A 23,041-nucleotide genomic window follows, 5' to 3' on the forward strand; every position below is an offset into this window, starting at 1 on the left:
GGCTAACCTTTGTAAGAGAACTTCTGATTGTTCAACCATACTCTGAATACAAAAGTCAGGGCAAATCTTAAGTGAAGGAGACCTATTTATTTCTTCCTTGACTCCCTCGGCAGTAACATCCGTATAAAAACACAGTTGCTAGTAGAAACAGATTACTATCACAATGCCAATTGTTGCACCTTAAAAATATGAAATGATTATTTTGAAAAACACACAAAGCCTGTGTTCTTCACTTTGTCTTGTTAGCCAAATAGGCTGCAAAATACGTCAAAAACTCAAAAACTAATCAACAATGGTCGATGAGGAAATATAGCAAACAAACATACCCAAATATTGTCAACTAACTAGCACTGTTATTCATAAAGTTCTGGATCTGTTATCCTATTGAATCAATCCAAATCGACAAGATGCATTAATACAAACTGGACAATGCTCGAAATTTAGGGAAAAAACTGGAGTATGCTCGAAATATCTTGAGGTTTGGTTAAGAGCAACTTACAACCAAAAATCAAAGCAAACTTTCACTTTAAAAACTTATCCGTCTATCAACTTGAGTAAGCTAGAAGTACCTTTGGCACGTCGAGGACCCATCCAAAAATCAAAGCAAACTTGCACTTTCTGCCTTGATTGTTCAACTAAGGATGCTCTCTGCATTCCTGACAACGCCTTCTTGTATCTTTGAAGAGAGACTAGAGAACATAGCTTTAATTGAAGAAAGATAAATAAAGAAATTTTAGAAAGAAATTTGCAGTAGAGTTCATAAGACAATTACCAAAAAACTATATACCTCCAAAGGCAAATAGTTTGGTCGTTTTGGTTTTCCAACATCAAGGCATGTCATGTATGCCGAAAATGTTAGTTCTTGACCACGGTGTTTCACAAAGTAGTCAAAAACAGTGATCTCCAAAATCTCACCATTATCTCTATCAGTACCACCATTTTTCACTTCCAATGAAAAACTGAAAAGATAACCACAGGAAGGAATGAAGGCAAAACACTGCAAGATACTTATTTACTCACAACTGCTGATTGCATGGTTTCTCACTCAAACCTATAATTTTGAACTCCATGTTGTTATGTCTGGCCTTAACCCTCAGATTCTTGAGCATCCTCTTGGCCTGTGCTCCAGACTCACAATCATGACAAACATAACTGAAATAATGGTCAAAGAAAGCGACTGCAAATAGTTAAGAACCATTTACTTTGTCCAAGTCAATATTGCAACGATCCTTTAAATTCGGGTTAGCAAGCAGGAAATCCACAATAGGTCCCGGTTTCAAGATCATTGTTGAGGATACATCTAACAGAACAAACTTTTGTGGTTCTTATACATGAAGAAAACCATATGAAAAGGAAAATATAGGAAGATAAAACAAGATGAGTAATACCCATATTTAGAGATAAACCACCATGAGTAGGAAGAAAGCTAGAATAGAACCCTTTCACAGCAGCTACACCTCCTCCAACATCACTGAACGTCCATGTGTCATCATGAAAGAACGATTTCCGAACTAAAAGGCAGCCTCTGCGCCAATATCCATTTGTTATGTACAAGATGATAGAAAAAATACATATATGCTATCAAAAAGGTATTCTTGGTATACTTATTAGCTTCTTTCTATCTCAATATGACATCCAGGACCCTCAGACCATCTTGCACATTTTCTGCTTTGGCTCCTTGAACGGCAAGAGAGATGGACTTCAAGGGTATTTTTGCAGCATAACTTATCTCTACTTTAAAATCCTTCAACTGCAGAGAGTGCTTTGATCTTTTCCCAGAGCCACTTTCATCTCCATAATCAGAAGGGATCCTAGGACTATGCAACGGACTCAGTCAGCATTTACCAGGAAAAAAACAGCACAAAAACAAGTAAATAAAGGTCAATGATGGACGTTACTTCTTGGCAATAGATTCCTCTAGAATCACCGTAAGTTCCAACGTGTTCTGCGGCAACGGCCCCACTGTGTATAGACATTTTTCCCCATCATAAGCAAATGTCTTTCCAGCAAATTCAGAAGAGTATGTTTGGTAAAGTTTTTCAGCGATCTTCCTCCCAATTCTTTTGCTGTCAACCACTCCATTATCCTCAGAACTAATAGAAACCTGCATTCAGAATGGACTATCTAATTATTCACTTGTATGCTCATTACTATACTTGGAAAATATAGCAGGGTAATATAGTTTACACTGTACTGATAAAATATTTCATTTGGACATCTGAGTGAGACTTTGAAGTGATTTGCGAGCAAAGAGATGGGTCGTCCGGAAGTACCGAATCCAGTTCGGTCAATTATAGACCTCTTAGGTGTTGGAGAACGCGGCGATCAGATCAACTATGATTGATACCCGGTGCAGCGGAAGTTTAAAATTTTTGTATGGAACGATTCCATAATGGGTATCAACCTTACGATTAAATTGTGTGTGTAAAAATTAAATAACAATTATAAAATTTTTACCTTTAATCTCGAATCGAGATTTTGGACGCCAACAGATTTCTCTGCTCTTGTTGTATATCCCTGGAACTGATGGACAAACTGTTCTTCAATCAGGTCCACGAACGGATATTTAATCCCTCTGATAGATTGCACTAGAAAATCTATCAGAAGTTTTCTACGAAGAGATTAACGAATTTGATCCGTTAAACCAGACTGTAATTCAAAATCACAGGCTGGATTTTTCTCAAGTAGAGGGAGAGAGGGGGGACGGCCACCTTTTAAAATTAACTAGGGTTTTCGAAAAATCCTTGTGACCTGTTGTGTGTAATTTCTGTACTGCAATAACTTATTTATAATATAGGCCACTAACAGCTTAGGGCCCATTAGTCATAAGTTCAAGCCCGACAAGCAAAGCCCGCATGTTCAGAAATTAATATAAAATTCATCGTGACTCCGATTGATAAACCAATTTCACCAATGTGCACAGAAACCATTTCTGCACCTTTTAAAGTCAAGATAAATTTTTCTGAATCCGAATTCAGTGATTTCCAAAAATGGCCATCCCTATGTCATTTTAGGAAATCTTACTCCTCTACTCTTAAATAAGAAGTCCAATTTCTTCGTTCATTAAATTTAACTCTTTAAATTTAACTATCTCAACGGGGATTAAAAATCCATTACACTGTGTGACCCTCAATGGTTCAGGGATACAGCTAGCCGTGGGCTCACAACTCCTTGTGACTCGGAACAACAATTTCCGACTTGCCCATCGAATCATGGTATGAGCGCCTAGCAACATCGCCCCATGATTCCCTAGGTATCACTGATAGTGCATACAAGAACCAGTAGATTTTGGTTAGCGTACAGTACGGTCCCTTCATCCAAATATCCCGATCGAATCAACAACCATTGGTATATCGAGAGTCGCTCGAGATTCGATAACTATGCAATGCATCTTGAAGATCAAATAGTGACATCGCATGTGCTACTAAGAAACCATTTCTTAAATCACATCATGTACTCTGGCCAGAGATTCGTCACACTAATATCTCCTCAGATCGCATAGGATATCCACACTCGCAAGTATGTGGTGAATCCTTGACAACAAAGCATCGACTCCTATATGTGTTGTAACTGTACCCAATCCCGACACCTGATGACCCCAATAGAGTCGGTAAACGAGTCAAAGCACAGTACTAGCATATAGAGTCTCAATGATGTCTCAAGTAGTAAGGACTAATGGTGTACAACCAAAACCGCGGACTATATCCACTCGATAAGTGATAACCACTTGGAAAGTCCGGATAGGGTAGTTCGATCATTCATCATATGAATATCCATTTGCATGCTTCGAACATCTCCATGTTTCTTACCAATGAAACGTGGTACTCCGCATCGCAAATGCTAGTCTCAAACTCGAGCGATCCTTATCCTTATTATCGGACGGCTCAATCGACTAGGAACAGTTTAGAATATACAGTGAGTATAAGATGCGTTTCATGATAGACATCCCCATGTTCTACCACATCTTACATACACTATAGTATATTCAAGGTCTTTATCAAAACAACAATAGTATATCACAATATCACAATATGAAGAAAGACAAAGCCATTGCCATTAATAAAAGTGTAAATTATATTAAACAAAAAATTGTTTATACAAAAAGTCATCAAAGCCCTTAGCCACAAGTTGGCTCACCGGGCACCCACTCTTTCAATCTCCCACTTGCCCTATAGCCAACTAGTCATACTACGTAGACCCATTGCTTCGCGATGTTTGTCAAATAATGGTCCTGGCAAGGGCTTAGTAAGTGGATCAGCGATATTGTCTGCAGAGGCCACTCTTTCGACAGTGATGTCTCCTCTTTCCACAATCTCCCAGATGATGTGGTATTTCCTCAGTACGTGTTTGAATCTTTGATGAGACCTTGGTTCCTTTGCCTGAGCAACGGCACCCGTGTTGTCACAGTACACCGGGACTGGACCAACAACTTCAGGAATGACGCCCAACTCTTGGACGAAATTCCTCATCCAAACGGCCTCTTTAGCAGCAGCTGATGTTGCAATGTATTCTGCTTCAGTGGTGGAATCCGCTGTGGTGTCCTGCTTGGAACTCTTCCAAGAGACAGCACTGCCATTGAGCATGAACACAAATCCAGAGGTTGACTTCGAGTCATCCACGTCACTTTGGAAGCTAGAGTCGGTATAGCCTTCCAATTTTAGTTCTCTTCCTCCATATACCATGAACATATTCTTAGTCCTTCGTAAGTACTTAAGAATGTCCTTCACGGCTTTCCAATGCATTTGATCGGGATTAGCTTGATATCTGCTCGTGACACTCAGAGCAAATGCTACATCCGGTCTGGTAGATATCATCCCATACATGATACTACCTATGGCTGACGCATATGGTACATGTGTCATTTTCTCTATCTCTTCATCAGTCTTGGGACACATAGACTTGGATAGAGAAACTCCATGACACATGGGTAGATGTCCTCTCTTGGACCCATCCATTGAAAACCGTTTCAATATGGTGTCGATGTAGGTTGATTGAGTGAGTCCTATCATTCTCTTAGATCTATCTCTATAGATCTGTATCCCAAGAATATAGGATGCCTCACCCAAATCCTTCATCGAGAATCTACCTGATAACCATATCTTTGTTGACTGCAACATCCCTACATCATTCCCAATGAGTAGGATGTCATCAACATAAAGTACTAAGAATGTCACAGCATCCTTAACTACTTTCTTGTACACGCATGGTTCCTCCGGATTCTTGATGAAACCAAAATCTTTTATTGTTTCATCAAATTTTTGGTTCCAACTTCTTGATGCTTGTTTTAGACCATAAATTGATCTCTGAAGCTTGCATACCTTATGCTCGCTTCCCATGGATGTGTACCCCTCAGGCTGCTTCATATAGATTTCTTCCTTAATGTCTCCATTAAGAAAAGCAGTCTTCACATCCATTTGTCATATCTCATAGTCATACCATGCAGCTATGGCAATAAAGATTCTTATGGACTTGAACATTGCAACTGGTGAAAAGGTTTCATCATAGTCAACTCCTTGTCTTTGAGTATAACCTTTTGCCACCAATCGCGCCTTGTAGGTCAATACCTTACCATCAGGCCCAAGCTTTCTCTTGTAGATCCATTTACACCCTATTGGAACAATTCCATCGGGAGGATCTACTAAAGACCAAACTTGTTTTGTATGCATCGAATCTATTTCCGACTGCATAGCTTCAAGCCATAAATTTGAATCCGCATCAGAAATTGCTTCCTTGAAGTTTCTTGGATCACATCCAACATCGGGTTCATCTTGATCCCCTTCAAGAAGAAGACCATATCGAATAGGAGGTCTAGAAGTCCTCTCGGATCTTCTAGGTACAGGCGTGTCCAGCAATGGTTCCTGAGGTGTAGGATCGTTATTTTGTATTTCGGGTTCTTCTCGAATTTCTTCGAGTTCCATCATCTCGCCTTTCTTATCCAATAAGAACTCCTTCTCCAAGAAGGTGGCATTCCTTGAAACAAACACCTTTGTTTCAGCAGGATAATAGAAATAATATCCGATTGAATTCTTCGGATACCCTACAAAATAACATAAGCTGGATCGACTATCTAACTTATCTCCCACTGTCCGCTTCACGTAAGCAGGACATCCCCAAATCCTCAAGTACGAATACTTAGGAGCTTTGCCATTCCATAACTTGTATGGTGTTTTGTCCACTGCTTTAGTGTGGACGTTGTTCAACAACAATACCGCCGTTTCAAGCGCATAGCCCCAAAACGAAGGTGGAAGCTCAATGAAGCTCATCATGGATCGAACCATGTCCAACAAAGTTCGATTACGACGCTCCGATACACCATTAAGCTGTGGTGTCATAGGAGGAGTCCACTGAGAGAGAATCCCATTCTCTTTTAGATAGTCCAAAAACTCGGTACTCAAGTATTCTCCACCTCGATCCGATCGAAGTGCTTTAATACTTTTACCTAGCTTGTTTTCTACTTCAGCCTTGAATTCTTTGAACTTTTCAAATGCTTCAGACTTATATTTCATTAAATATAAATACCCATACCTTGAATAATCATCAGTAAAGGTAATGAAGTAGGTGTGGCCATATTGAGTCCCAACTCTAAATGGACCACAAACATCTGTATGGATCAAATCCAATAGATTTTGACTACGCTCAGGTTTCCCCTTAAAAGGAGATTTAGTCATTTTTCCTTTTAGGCAGGATTCACAAGTAGGTAGAGAGTTAATATCAGACATATCAAACATGCCCTCTCCCACTAGCTTGTTCATCCTCCTTGAGTAAAATATGACCTAGCCTAGCGTGCCAAAGGTTTGCCGGGTTTTGGCTATCGATTTTCCTTTTGTTTGTTGTTGCCGGTTTATCAACATAATTTATTGGAACGTCTTTTAGTTTTAAGTTGTATAGATCGTTTTCAAGTTGTCCATTTCCAATCAAACATTCATTCTTGTAAATATTGCAAATCTCATTCACAAAATTGCAAGAATAACCATCTCTATCAAGCATAGAAACAGAAATAATGTTTTTAATCAAATCCGGAACAAATAAAACATCTCTTAAAAGTAACTTAAAACCGTTCTGCAAAATTAAATAAACATCTCCCACGGCTTTTGCTTCAACTCTGGAACCATTTCCGAGCCTCAGCTGGGTCTCACCCATCCTAAGCCTGCGACTTCTTGTCATCACCTGCAAATCATTGCAAATGTGAGATCCACATCCGGTATCCAATACCCAAGAAGTAGTATTAAGTGAAACATTTATTTCAATATAGAACATACCCTTTGCAGTTCGCAACTGCTCTAGATATTCCTTGCATTTACGCTTCCAATGACCGGGCTTCTTGCAGTAATGGCAAACATCCTTGGATTTTTTCATGTTTGAAGCCTTTGTCTTGTACTTCTTCTCGGGTTCGATTTTCTTGGGTGGGGCAGAACGTTTCTTACCCTTTGTACTTGGCCCTTCTTAGCAGAAGAAGAGGAGCCCACCAAGAAAGCCGGTTTATCCTTCTTTAATGTGGATTCATATGTCACAAGGATATTGACCATCTCTTCAAGGGAGGCCTCTATCTTGTTCATATTGAAATTTACCACAAATCCGTCAAACGAAGAAGGAAGAGACAGAAGTAGTAAGTCCACGTTGAGTTCATGCTCCAACACCAAATCAAGGGTTACCAACTTCTGTATGAGCCAAATTACTCGTACCCCATGATCACGGACCGAAGTCCCTTCACGCATGCGACACGTCATTAGCTCCTTTACAGTAGCGAACCTTTCAGCCCTCGATTGAGCCCCAAAAAGTTCCTTGAGTTGAACGTGAATGTCAGCAGCATTCACGGTGTCCTCAAATCGCCTCTGGAGTTCATCAGACATCGAGGCTTGCATATAGCATTTGGTCTTGATATCATGGTCCCACCATGTATCAAGCTTGGCTTACTCCTCCGGACTTACGTCAGCTGGTGCTTCCTTCGGAGGAGATTTTTCTAACACGTAGAGAATCTTCTCCGAAGTCAAGAAAATCTTCAACTTACGGAACCATTCCGTATAGTTTGCGCCAGTCAACTTATTTTGTTCGAGGATCGAGAAAAGTGGATTACGCGAATTCATCTTATGAAATACTGAAAAGAAACAGACAAATATCAGTGATTTTTTAAGCAATTTACTAAGACATAAAATAGGCGAAATTTATTTTATGAATCTCACTCCCACTATTTTAACGATTTCACTACCCTCTAGTGAAAACGGGAAACTGTTTTCCTTAGTGAGAACATGGAGTCCAATTGACAAACTATGGTCCCGAATAATATCAGCCAACCATAATTTTCAAAGGTAGAGCCCAATTGCTTCCAAAGCAACCTCCACGTTTTTACCTCATGTCCAATAAGGGCCCAATAATATGACGCCGTTTATTGTGACATGTCAAGATGACCCATCAATATTAAGTTGTGATGGACGGTCGCCATGTGGATCCCCCAATAATATGAGCCGATCCCATGGGAGTTCCACCCAACTTACAACATGTGTCGATCCAATGTACAGCTTTCCGACGAATGGGCCCCCCCAATAATATGAGCCGGACCGTATCCGCGGGTAGCATCTCATACATTGATCGTTGATGGAAGGTAGGAAAATTTAAACAAATTTAAATTTCCTTTATTTATCTTGATATCAATTTTAAATCATATTTAAAATGAGGGATTTTTAATTATAAAAATTTGTCTCATCATTTTTTAAAAATTTTGTATGCTTGCCGGATTCACACAATTATGTCTAAAACATGCATACAACTATAATATCACATATTATATAGGATGATCGATTCCATTTCTAATCGACCCGTGGTTGCCAATCACGAGTCTTAGTCCAATCCTAGGTAATATGCAGTATGCATTGCAATCCTATTACATTTGCTTCCAATTTACATTTCTTTTGTCTTTATTGTCTGCTGGGCCCACCTCCATCTTCAAATCTTGATCTCCCACTAAATCTAATATATTTACAATAAATAACAATGACAAGTAGGGGATACATTTTTAAGGGGTGGGAACGAGCCATAAACCAAGCCCACTTTTATTACATATGACATTCATATTGGGCCATAAACCAGGCCCATTAATAAAACCAACAACAATAAAACAAATGTAAATTCCTAACATACACCTACAAAATTGGTCATGGCAATCGATCATCCTTATCCAATAACATTTAATTCAAAATTAATTTATTGGATAACATGCAATGACAATTTAAATTTAAAAGGATAAAATCATATTTCATACATAAAATCTTATTTTACATATAAAATCATATTTTACATATAAAATCATATTTTATCTTTTTATCAAATAAAATCATATTTTATCTATAAAATCCAATTTTATACATAAAATCATATTTTACTCAATATATCCATAAGATCATATCTTATCATCAATTGTACCAAAAATAATTAATTTCAAAATTCAATTAAAGGATAAAATATTAAAATTTTCCAAAAATTCAAATTTATCCAAAAATCAATTTTAAAATTTTCGGACTCGAACAATTCGATCCGACGCCTCGTGAACCAATCAAAACAATTTTCGATCGGACCAAAAATAGAATTTTAACATATTAAAATTTAATTTAAAAAATTAAAAATAATTTTTCCCGCGGGCCGCCCAGGACATTCCTGGGCCGGGCAGCGACGATCGCTGCCCTGGGCAGCGCCGGGCAGCGACGATCGCTGCCCCTGCCCCGGGCAGCGATCCAATCGCTGCCCGGGTTTTTGCCCGAAAAAATATTTTTATTTTTTCAATATTTATTTTGTTTCAAAAAACCGAGGCCTAAAAATTTTTTGTACAATCGATTAATTTAATCGCTTGATCTGAGCAACCTGGCTCTGATACCACTGTTGGAGAACGCGGCGATCAGATCAACTATGATTGATACCCGGTGCAGCGGAAGTTTAAAATTTTTGTATGGAACGATTCCATAATGGGTATCAACCTTACGATTAAATTGTGTGTGTAAAAATTAAATAACAATTATAAAATTTTTACCTTTAAGCTCGAATCGAGATTTTGGACGCCAACAGATTTCTCTGCTCTTGTTGTATATCCCCGGAACTGATGGACGAACTGTTCTTCAATCAGGTCCACGAACGGATATTTAATCCCTCTGATAGATTGCACTAGAAAATCTATCAGAAGTTTTCTACGAAGAGATTAACGAATTTGATCCGTTAAACCAGACTGTAATTCAAAATCACAGGCTGGATTTTTCTCAAGTAGAGGGAGAGAGGGGGGACGGCCACCTTTTAAAATTAACTAGGGTTTTCGAAAAATCCTTGTGACCTGTTGTGTGTAATTTCTGTACTGCAATAACTTATTTATAATGTAGGCCACTAACAGCTTAGGGCCCATTAGTCATAAGTTCAAGCCCGACAAGCAAAGCCCGCATGTTCAGAAATTAATATAAAATTCATCGTGACTCCGATTGATAAACCGATTTCACCAATGTGCACAGAAACCATTTCTGCACCTTTTAAAGTCAAGATAAATTTTTCTGAATCCGAATTCAGTGATTTCCAAAAATGGCCATCCCTATGTCATTTTAGGAAATCTTACTCCTCTACTCTTAAATAAGAAGTCCAACTTCTTCGTTCATTAAATTTAACTCTTTAAATTTAACTATCTCAACAAGGATTAAAAATCCATTACACTGTGTGACCCTCAATGGTTCAGGGATACAGCTAGCCGTGGGCTCACAACTCCTTGTGACTCGGAACAACAATTTCCGACTTGCCCATCGAATCATGGTATGAGCGCCTAGCAACATCGCCCCATGATTCCCTAGGTATCACTGATAGTGCCTACAAGAACCAGTAGATTTTGGTTAGCGTACAGTACGGTCCCTTCATCCAAATATCCCGATCGAATCAACAACCATTGGTATGTCAAGAGTCGCTCGAGATTCGATAACTATGCAATGCATCTTGAAGATCAAATAGTGACATCGCATGTGCTACTAAGAAACCATTTCTTAAATCACATCATGTACTCTGGCCAGAGATTCGTCACACTAATATCTCCTCAGATCGCATAGGATATCCACACTCGCAAGTATGTGGTGAATCCTTGACAACAAAGCATCGACTCCTATATGTGTTGTAACTGTACCCAATCCCGACACCTGATGACCCCAATAGAGTCGGTAAACGAGTCAAAGCACAGTACTAGCATATAGAGTCTCAATGATGTCTCAAGTAGTAAGGACTAATGGTGTACAACCAAAACCGCGGACTATATCCACTCGATAAGTGATAACCACTTGGAAAGTCCGGATAGGGTAGTTTGATCATTCATCATATGAATATCCATTTGCATGCTTCGAACATCTCCATGTTCCTTACCAATGAAACGTGGTACTCCGCATCGCAAATGCTAGTCTCAAACTCGAGCGATCCTTATCCTTATTATCGGACGGCTCAATCGACTAGGAACAGTTTAGAATATACAGTGACTATAAGATGCGTTTCATGATAGACATCCCCATGTTCTACCACATCTTACATACACTATAGTATATTCAAGGTCTTTATCAAAACAACAATAGTATATCACAATATCACAATATGAAGAAAGACAAAGCCATTGCCATTAATAAAAGTGTAAATTATATTAAACAAAAGATTGTTTATACAAAGAGTCATCAAAGCCCTTAGCCACAAGTTGGCTCACTGGGCACCCACTCTTTCATTAGGTAGTGCTGCTTCTTGTAAATTTGCATTTGGTGGTAAAGCTGGCGTTCCATTACTCAGTAGAACTAAAAACCTAGAACAATAAGTGAAACAGTAAACACAAAAAACTTTGAAGTGAAACTCAATGATTGCAACAGTTCAAAATCATAAAGCAACTGATATAACAAAGATATTATTTCCTTCAAATGTTCATTGTCGAAACACAAAAAAAGTAAATAAAACAAAAGCTAGGTTAGACGCACCAAAATCATATTAGCGATAGCAAAACATTGACTTCGCAAGCCACTGCAGTCTATAAACAACTGAACAACGATCATCTTTATTAAAAGGATACTATGAAAATAATTATAATAAAATCATCTTAGGTTACCTGCATATCCCAGACGTTAGACACAACAAAACCAGAAGAAAGTAATGCATCCCAAGAACAAAAAAACCGACAGATCTTCAACTGATATGGAAAAAAACCAAAAAAAAGAAAGAAAAGAAAAGCATGGAACAGAGAAAGAATCCCATCACTGTGTCCATAAATTTAGGGGAAAAGACTGTACTATTCTCGAAATAGCTTCATGTTCGTTTAATAGAAATTAAGGAACCCATTGCAAATATTCTAAGAGATAAGACGAATGTTCACAATCTACTCAAATGAAAATGTGTAGCTGAATTTGAAGAAAAAAGAATTAAATATACTCATCAAAACAAGAAATTTCACAATTTCCTCAAACATATCATCTGCATTTTCCTCTGGGATGACGAAGATTATAAATTCGAAGGCTGGCAGGTCAGACCTCTCCACAAACCTGATGTTTGTTGGAAAACTGGCGAGTTCCCAGACCAATTACGATCGATACCCGGTGCAGCGGAAGTTTAAAAATTTTTCATGGAACGTTTCCATGGTATGGGTATCAACCGTTCATCGATTGAATTACGTGTGTGTAAAATTTAAATAACAATTAAATAAATTTTACCTCAAATCTCGCAACGAGATTAATGGACACCAACAGAACAATTCTGCTCTTGTTTTCTCTCCCTGGAACCGATGAACGCCTTCAATCAGGTCCACGAACAGAGGTTTAATCCCTCTGATAGATTGCACTAGAAAATCTATCAGAAGTTTTCTGCGAAGAGAATACACGAATTTGATTCGTTATTCCTTACTGCAATTCAAAATCACAGACCGGAATTTTCTCGGGCAGAGCAAAGGGGGCGGCCGAAATTCTTTGAGAGAGAATAGGGTTTTCGAATTTTTGCTCTCAAAAATTATGACCTGTTGTTTGTAATTTCTGTACTGAAATAACTTATTTATAATGCAGGCCACTAACTCCTTAGGGCCCATTAATCATAAGCTGGGGCCCGACAAGCAAAGCCCGCTCGTTCAGAAATTAATATAAAATTTATCGTGACTCCGATTGATGAACCGATTTCACCAATGTGTACAGAAACCATTTCTGCACGTTTTAAAGTCAAAATAAATTTTCCTGAATCCGAATTCAGTGGTTTCCAAAAATGTCCATCCCTATGTCATTTTAGGAAACCCTACTCCCTTACTCTTAATTAAGAAGTCCAACTCCTTAGTTCATTAAATTTAACTCTTTAAATTTAACTATCTCAACGGGGATTAAAACTCCATTACACTGTGTGACCCTCAATGGTTCAGGGATACAGCTAGCCGTGGGCTCACAACTCCTTGTGACTCGGAACAACACTTTCCGACTTGCCCAACGAATCCTGGTAAAGCGCCTAGCAACATCGCCCCATGATTCCCTAGGTATCACTGATAGTGCCTACAAGAACCAGTAGATTTTGGTTAGCGTACAGTACGGTCCCTTCATCCATATATCCCGATCGAATCAACAACCATTGGTATATCGAGAGTCGCTCAAGATTCGATAACTATGCAATACATCTTGAAGATCAAATTAGTGACATCGCATGTGCTACTAAGAAACCATTTCTTAAATCACATCAAGTACTCTGGCCAGAGATTTGTCACACTAATATCTCCTCAGATCGCATAGGATATCCACACTCGCAAGTATGTGGTGAATCCTTGACAACAATGCATTGACTCCTATATGTGTCGTAACTGTACCCAATCTCGACACCTGATGACCCCCTCAGAGTCGGTAAACGAGTCAAAGCACAGTACTAGCATATAGAGTCTCCATGATGTTTCAAGTCGTAAGGACTAATGGTGTACAACCAAAACCGCGGACTTTATCCACTCGATAAGTGATAACCACTTGGAAAGTCCGGATAGGGTAGTTCGACTATTCATCCTATGAATATCCATTTGCATGCTTCGAACATCTCCATGTTCCCTACCAATGAAACGTGGTACTCCGCATCGCAAATGCTAGTCTCAAACTCGAGCGATCCTTATCCTTATTATCGGACGGCTCAATCGACTAGGAACGGTTTTAGAATATACAGTGACTATAAGATGTATTTCATGATAGACATCTCCATGTTCTACCACATCTTACATACACTATAGTATATTCAAGGTCTTTATCAAAACAACAATAGTATATCACAATATAACAATATGAAGTAATATAAAGTCATTGCCATAAAAGTGTAAATAATATTAAACAAAAGATTGTTTATACAAAGAGTCATCAAAACCCATAGCCACACAGTTGGCTCACTGGGCACCCACTCTTACAATCTCCCACTTGCCCTATAGCCAACTAGTCATACTACGTAGACCCATTGCTTCGCGATGTTTGTCAAACAATGGTCCTGGCAAAGGCTTAGTAAGTGGATCAGCGATATTGTCTGCAGAGGCCACTCGTTCGACACTGATGTCTCCTCTTTCCACAATCTCCCGGATTATGTGGTATTTCCTCAGTACGTGTTTGGATCTTTGATGAGACCTTGGTTCCTTTGCTTGAGCAACGGCACCCGTGTTGTCGCAGTACACCGGGACTGGACCAACAAATTCAGGAATGACGCCCAACTCTTGGACGAAATTCCTCATCCAAACGGCCTCTTTAGCAGCAGCTGATGCTGCAATGTATTCAGCCTCAGTGGTGGAATCCGCTGTGGTGTCCTGCTTGGAACTCTTCCAAGAGACAGCACCGCCATTGAGCATGAACACAAATCCAGAGGTTGACTTCGAGTCATCCACATCACTTTGGAAGCTAGAGTCGGTATAGCCTTCCAGTTTGAGTTCTCGTCCTCCATAAACCATGAACATATTCTTAGTCCTTCGCAAGTACTTAAGAATGTCCTTCACGGCTTTCCAATGCATCTGACCAGGATTAGACTGATATCTGCTCGTGACACTCAGAGCAAATGCTACATCCGGTCTGGTAGATATCATCCCATACATGATACTACCTATAGCTGACGCATATGGTACATGTGTCATATTCTCTATCTCTGCATCAGTCTTGGGACACATAGACTTGGATAGAGAAACTCCATGACACATGGGTAGATGTCCTCTCTTGGACCCATCCATTGAAAACCGTTTCAATATGGTATCGATGTAGGTTGATTGAGTGAGTCCTATCATTCTCTTAGATCTATCCCTATAGATCTGTATCCCAAGAATGTAGGATGCCTCACCCAAATCCTTCATCGAAAATCTACCTGATAACCATATCTTTGTTGACTGCAACATCCCTACATCATTCCCAATGAGTAGGATGTCATCAACATAAAGTACTAAGAATGTCACCGCATCCTTAACTACTTTCTTGTACACGCAAGGTTCCTCCGGGTTCTTGATGAAACCAAAGTCTTTAATTGTTTCATCAAATTTCTGGTTCCAACTTCTTGATGCTTGTTTTAGACCATAAATTGATCTCTGAAGCTTGCATACCTTATGCTCGCTTCCCATGGATGTGTACCCCTCAGGCTGCTTCATATAGATTTCTTCCTTAATGTCTCCATTAAGAAAAGCAGTCTTCACATCCATTTGCCATATCTCATAGTCATACCATGCAGCTATGGCAATAAGGATTCTTATGGACTTGAACATTGCAACTGGTGAAAAGGTTTCGTCATAGTCAACTCCTTGCCTTTGAGTATAACCTTTAGCCACCAATCGCGCCTTGTAGGTCAATACCTTACCATCAGGCCCAAGCTTTCTTTTGTAGATCCATTTACACCCTATTGGAACAATTCCATCGGGAGGATCCACTAAAGTCCAGACTTGGTTAGTATGCATCGAATCCAATTCTGACTGCATAGCTTCAAGCCATAAATTCGAATCCGCATCAGAAATTGCTTCCTTGAAGCTTCTTGGATCACATCCAATGTCGGGTTCATCTTGACCCTCTTCAAGAAGAAGACCATATCGAACTGGAGGTCTAGAAGTCCTCTCGGATCTTCTAGGTGCAGGCGTGTCCAGCAATGGTTCCTGAGGTGTGGGATCGTTATTTTGTATTTCGGGTTCTTCTCGAACTTCTTCGAGTTCCATCATCTCGCCTTTCTTATCCAATAAGAACTCCTTCTCCAAGAAGGTGGCATTCCGCGAAACAAACACCTTTGTTTCAGCAGGATAATAGAAATAATATCCGATTGAATTCTTCGGATACCCCACAAAATAACACAAGCTGGATCGACTATCCAACTTATCTCCCACTGTCCGCTTCACGTAAGCAGGACATCCCCAAATCCTCAAGTACGAATACTTAGGAGCTTTGCCATTCCATAACTCGTATGGTGTTTTGTCCACTGCTTTAGTGTGGACGTTGTTCAACAACAATACCGCCGTTTCAAGCGCATAGCCCCAAAACGAAGGTGGAAGCTCAGTGAAGCTCATCATGTATCGAACCATGTCCAACAAAGTTCGATTACGGCGCTCCGATACACCATTAAGCTGTGGTGTCATAGGAGGAGTCCACTGAGAGAGAATCCCATTCTCTTTTAGATAGTCCAAAAACTCGGTACTCAAGTATTCTCCACCTCGATCCGATCGAAGTGCTTTAATACTTTTACCTAGCTTGTTTTCTACTTCAGCCTTGAATTCTTTGAACTTTTCAAATGCTTCAGACTTATATTTCATTAAATATAAATACCCATACCTAGAATAATCATCAGTAAAGGTAATGAAGTAGGTGTGGCCATGTTGAGTCCCTACTCTAAATGGACCACAAACATCTGTATGGATCAAATCCAACAGATTTTGACTACGTTCAGGCTTCCCCTTAAAAGGAGATTTAGTCATTTTCCCTTTTAGGCAGGATTCACAAGTAGGTAGAGAGTTAATATCAGACATATCAAACATGCCCTCTCCCACTAGCTTGTTCATCCTCCTTGAGGAAATATGACCTAGTCTAGCGTGCCAAAGGTTTGCCGGGTTTTGACTATCGATTTTCCTTTTGTTTGTTGTTGCCGGTTTGTCAATACAATTCACTGGAACGTCTTTTAGTTTTAAATTGTATAGATCGTTTTCAAGTTGTCCATTTCCAATTAAACATTCATTCTTGTAAATATTGCAAATCCCATTCACAAAATTACAAGAATAACCATCTCTATCAAGCATAGAAATAGAAATAATGTTTTTAATTAAATCTGGCACAAATAAAACATCTTGTTTAGACTTGTCCAATTTTGCATGTAACATTTGGCCTTGAGATCATGGTCCAACCATTTCTCTAGTTCGGCCAACCTTTCGGCAGTTACATCAGCCGGGGCTGTTTTCGGAGAAGCCTTTTCTAACGCTTTAGAAAATCTTTTCCGAACTTAGGACAATCTTAACTTATGGAATCATTCTGTATTGTTTGCGTCAATAAGTTTGTTTTGTTGGAGAACAGAAGCATGTGGATTACTGAGATAAAACAGACAATTATCGATGATTGTTTAAATAATTTACTAAGACATAAAATTGGCGAATTTTATTTTATGAATCTCACTCCCACTATTTTAACGATTTCACCACCCTCTAGTGAAAACGGGAAACTTTTTCCTTAGTGAGAACATGGAGTCCAATTGACAAACTTATGGTCCCGAATAATATCAGCCAACCATAATTCTCAAAAGGTAGAGCCCAATTGCTTCCAAAGCAACCCCCATGTGTTTACCTCATGTCCAATAAGGGCCCAATAATATGACGCCGTTTAAAGTGACATGTCAAGATGACCCATCAATATTAAGTTGTGATGGACGGTCGCCATGTGGATCCCCCAATAATATGAGCCGATCCCATGGGAGTTCCACCCAACTTACAACATTTGTCGATCCAATGTACAGCTTTCCGACGAACGGGCCCCCCCAATAATATGAGCCGGACCGTATCCGCGGGTAGCATCACATACATTGACCGTTGATGGAAGGTAGGAACATTTAAACAATATTTAAATTTCCTTTATTTATCTTGATATAAATTTTAAATCATATTTAAAATGAGGGATTTTATTTATAAAAATATTTGTCTCATCATTTTTAATTTATTGCATGCATTGCCGGATTCACGCAATTTATGTCTAAACATGCATACAATCATAATATCACATATTATATAGGATGATCGATTCCATTTCTAATTGACCCGTGGTTGCCAATCACGGGTCTTAGTCCAATCCTAGGTAATATGCAGTATGCAAATGCAATCCTATTACATATGCTTCCAATTTACATTTCTTCAGTCTTCATTGTCTGCTGGGCCCACCATCTTCAAATCTTGATCTCCCACTAAATCTAATGTATTTACAATTAAATAACAATGACAAGTAGGGGATACATTTTTAGGGGGTGGGAACGGGCTATAAACCAAGCCCACTTTTATTACATATGACATTCATATCGGGCCATAAACCAGGCCCATTAATAAAACCAACAACAATAAAGACAAAATGTAAATTCCTAACATACACCTACAAAATTGGTCATGGCAATCGATCATCCTTATCCAATAACATTTAATTCAAAATTAATTTATTGGATAACATGCTGTGGCAATTCAAATTTAAACAAGATAAAATCATATTTTATATATAAAATCACATTTCACATATAAAATCATATTTTATCTCCATATCAAATAAAATCATATTTTATCTATAAAATCCAATTTTACAAATAAAATCATATTTTATCTAATATATCATAAGATCATATCTTATCATCAATTGTACCAAAATAATTGATTTCAAAATTCAATTTACGGATAAAATATTAAAATTTTCCAAAAATTCAAATTTATCCAAAATTAATTTTAAAATTTACGGACTCGAACAATTCGATCCGAAATCTCGTGAACCAATCAAAAACAATTTTTGACCGGACCAAAAATAAAATTTTAAATATTAAAATTAATAAAAAAATTAAAAATTAATTTTTCCCGCGGGCCACCCGGGACACTCCCGGGTCGGCCCGCACCCGGGGCGCGGGCCGGGGGCAGCCCGGCTGCCCCCTTAGGGCAGCGCCTGGCGCCGCCCCTGGGCGGCGCCGTGCGCTGCCCTGGGCGGCGCCGAGCGCCGCCCTGCGCAGCGCCCAGCGCTGCGCTGGGCAGCGCCGAGCGCCGCCCCTGGGCAGCGCCGAGCGCTGCCCTGCGCAGCGCCCAGCGCTGCGCTGTGCAGCGCACAGCGCTGCCCTGGGCGGCGCCGTGCGCCGCCCTGGGCGGCGACGGTCGCCGCCTTGGGCGGCGCTGTGCGCCCCCACGGCGCCGCCCGGGGCAGCAACAATTGCTGCCCCACCGGGCAGCGATCCAATCGCTGCCCGGGTTTTGCCCCGAAAAAATTTTTTTTTTTATTAAAAATATTTATTTTGTTTCATAAACCGAGACTCAAAAATTTTGTACAATTGATTATTCAATCGATTGATCTGAGCAACCTGGCTCTGATACCACTGTTGGAAAACTGGCGAGTTCCCAGACCAATTACGATCGATACCCGGTGCAGCGGAAGTTTAAAAATTTTTCATGGAACGTTTCCATGGTATGGGTATCAACCGTTCATCGATTGAATTACGTGTGTGTAAAATTTAAATAACAATTAAATAAATTTTACCTCAAATCTCGCAACGAGATTAATGGACACCAACAGAACAATTCTGCTCTTGTTGTCTCTCCCTGGAACCGATGAACGCCTTCAATCAGGTCCACGAACAGAGGTTTAATCCCTCTGATAGATTGCACTAGAAAATCTATCAGAAGTTTTCTGCGAAGAGAATACACGAATTTGATTCGTTATTCCTTACTGCAATTCAAAATCACAGACCGGAATTTTCTCGGGCAGAGCAAGGGGGCGGCCGAAATTCTTTGAGAGAGAATAGGGTTTTCGAATTTTTGCTCTCAAAAATTATGACCTGTTGTTTGTAATTTCTGTACTGAAATAACTTATTTATAATGCAGGCCACTAACTCCTTAGGGCCCATTAATCATAAGCTGGGGCCCGACAAGCAAAGCCCGCTCGTTCAGAAATTAATATAAAATTTATCGTGACTCCGATTGATGAACCGATTTCACCAATGTGTACAGAAACCATTTCTGCACGTTTTAAAGTCAAAATAAATTTTCCTGAATCCGAATTCAGTGGTTTCCAAAAATGTCCATCCCTATGTCATTTTAGGAAACCCTACTCCCTTACTCTTAATTAAGAAGTCCAACTCCTTAGTTCATTAAATTTAACTCTTTAAATTTAACTATCTCAACGGGGATTAAAACTCCATTACACTGTGTGACCCTCAATGGTTCAGGGATACAGCTAGCCGTGGGCTCACAACTCCTTGTGACTCGGAACAACACTTTCCGACTTGCCCAACGAATCATGGTAAAGCGCCTAGCAACATCGCCCCATGATTCCCTAGGTATCACTGATAGTGCCTACAAGAACCAGTAGATTTTGGTTAGCGTACAGTACGCTCCCTTCATCCATATATCCCGATCGAATCAACAACCATTGGTATATCGAGAGTCGCTCAAGATTCGATAACTATGCAATACATCTTGAAGATCAAATTAGTGACATCGCATGTGCTACTAAGAAACCATTTCTTAAATCACATCAAGTACTCTGGCCAGAGATTTGTCACACTAATATCTCCTCAGATCGCATAGGATATCCACACTCGCAAGTATGTGGTGAATCCTTGACAACAATGCATTGACTCCTATATGTGTCGTAACTGTACCCAATCTCGACACCTGATGACCCCCTCAGAGTCGGTAAACGAGTCAAAGCACAGTACTAGCATATAGAGTCTCCATGATGTTTCAAGTCGTAAGGACTAATGGTGTACAACCAAAACCGCGGACTTTATCCACTCGATAAGTGATAACCACTTGGAAAGTCCGGATAGGGTAGTTCGACTATTCATCCTATGAATATCCATTTGCATGCTTCGAACATCTCCATGTTCCCTACCAATGAAACGTGGTACTCCGCATCGCAAATGCTAGTCTCAAACTCGAGCGATCCTTATCCTTATTATCGGACGGCTCAATCGACTAGGAACGGTTTTAGAATATACAGTGACTATAAGATGTATTTCATGATAGACATCTCCATGTTCTACCACATCTTACATACACTATAGTATATTCAAGGTCTTTATCAAAACAACAATAGTATATCACAATATAACAATATGAAGTAATATAAAGTCATTGCCATAAAAGTGTAAATAATATTAAACAAAAGATTGTTTATACAAAGAGTCATCAAAACCCATAGCCACACAGTTGGCTCACTGGGCACCCACTCTTACAATGTTCAGATGAAAAAAATGAGTATTTACAAGGAACCAAAAAGCGATATTAGTTCATATAGATAAAAAAAATTGTATCAAATCAAGAAAACATGTTATTAAACAATAATTATAAATATGATAAAGTGGTATGGATGGTATTCTTACGAGATGGAGTCCACTGGGCATGCGCCAATAGCTTCTTGAATCTTGTCTTCATGATCAGCCCATTGAGCCACAACTCGAGCTCTTCCATATACCGATTCAATAGCAAATGTTTTAGCAGCAAATAAGGCACATTTCAAGAAACCTACGCATTTGAAATGATCCACAAAAACATCCCGTACCCTTCCTTGATCGAAGACCGATCAAAAAAATCGTAAAGATTGAATTCTGTGATCGCGGAACAACACTCGAAGATCAAATGCCAGTACTTTTCAAAATACCCAAAAGCACAAAAAAATCTTAAACTCAAAGGCACTGGCAGGAATGAATACAAAACATTGGTCTAGTGACTAGCAAGGAGGGGGTGATTCCATGTATTTTCTAGATTCATACGTAATTTTTGAAATATTGTATATTTAAGTGGCGTTAGTCGAATTCCCCCTGGTTTTGGATTAATTATCTGCCCACCCAAATGCATTGCATCTCAGAAAACACACTTCTGAAATTTTTATCTAAGTTCAGTAAACATGATACTTATCCACGATATCATATAAATCAAACTTATCAAAAGCATCTACTTAAACCTTGAATGGACTTCATCCTAAAATCAACATAGTAAAATTTCCGAAGCAGTCAAGTCTCAACTCATAAAAATGCTTAAAACCTATCTTGCGGCAAAAGGATGCAGAACGGGAGTAATTCGATAATTTTTGTTAATAAAATAAAAACAACAGAGGTAAAAGTTACCTCATAAGGATTAGTTTGTATGAGAGGTCGGCCTAAATGCTTGGCGATTTCCTTCTTGTTCTCCAGAGCTTTCTTGGAAGAAATTCACGGTTACGGTCGAGATGTCTGAGCCCGACGAGCAACACCAAGCAGCTGAGGGCGGGCGAATCTGGCGGCATTTAAAATCAGTTCCTGAACCAATTTTGTCTCCGAAGAGCCTCTTCCCATTCTCGTAGATTCAGGGAATTGAAATCGAAAAGGGGTTAGGAAGATGGCACTGCTTCAACCACGGGAACTACAAGGGATTCCTGGGCTCGGGACTGGCAAGGTCAACGCCGCTGCCTTCAAAATATTCAGAAACCCCGATGCACCATACACACAGAAGCCCTAGACCAGGCAGAAGTGATGGAAGCCGGCAAACATCGATCTGCAGGAAAGAACGGAAAAGCCTAAATGGATTTGCACTTGGAGATCGAGAGAAAAAGGGGAGATGAAAATGAAAATATAGAATTTTAAACGGATCAACCTATTACTTCACAACATGCAAATTTTAATAATTATTTTCACCTTTTTACTTCATCAAATTTAATTTGATGAAGTAAAAAGTTACTTAAAATTTAAGTGAAGCCCGTTCTTTTTAATCGATGAAGTCTAAAATTACATTTTACTTCGTCAGTTTTATAAGCGCAGTAAATAACTGTGTATTACTTCGGCAATAATGATCTCTGAATTAAAAAGTAGCGAAGTAATATGCAGAAATTCTACTAGTGCATCCTTTGTTCATGGAGCT

General features: G+C 39.3%; 1 pseudogene; it reads right to left on the minus strand.

The window, feature by feature from the left end:
* Nucleotides 1-229: 229 nt before the first annotated feature.
* Nucleotides 230-22,479, minus strand: LOC140861471 (protein argonaute 16-like; annotated as a pseudogene).
* Between the last annotated feature and the right edge of the window lie 562 nt (nucleotides 22,480-23,041).

This window comes from Henckelia pumila, chromosome 4 (genome assembly GCF_033568475.1).
Source record: "Henckelia pumila isolate YLH828 chromosome 4, ASM3356847v2, whole genome shotgun sequence".
Classification (NCBI taxonomy): domain Eukaryota; kingdom Viridiplantae; phylum Streptophyta; class Magnoliopsida; order Lamiales; family Gesneriaceae; genus Henckelia; species Henckelia pumila.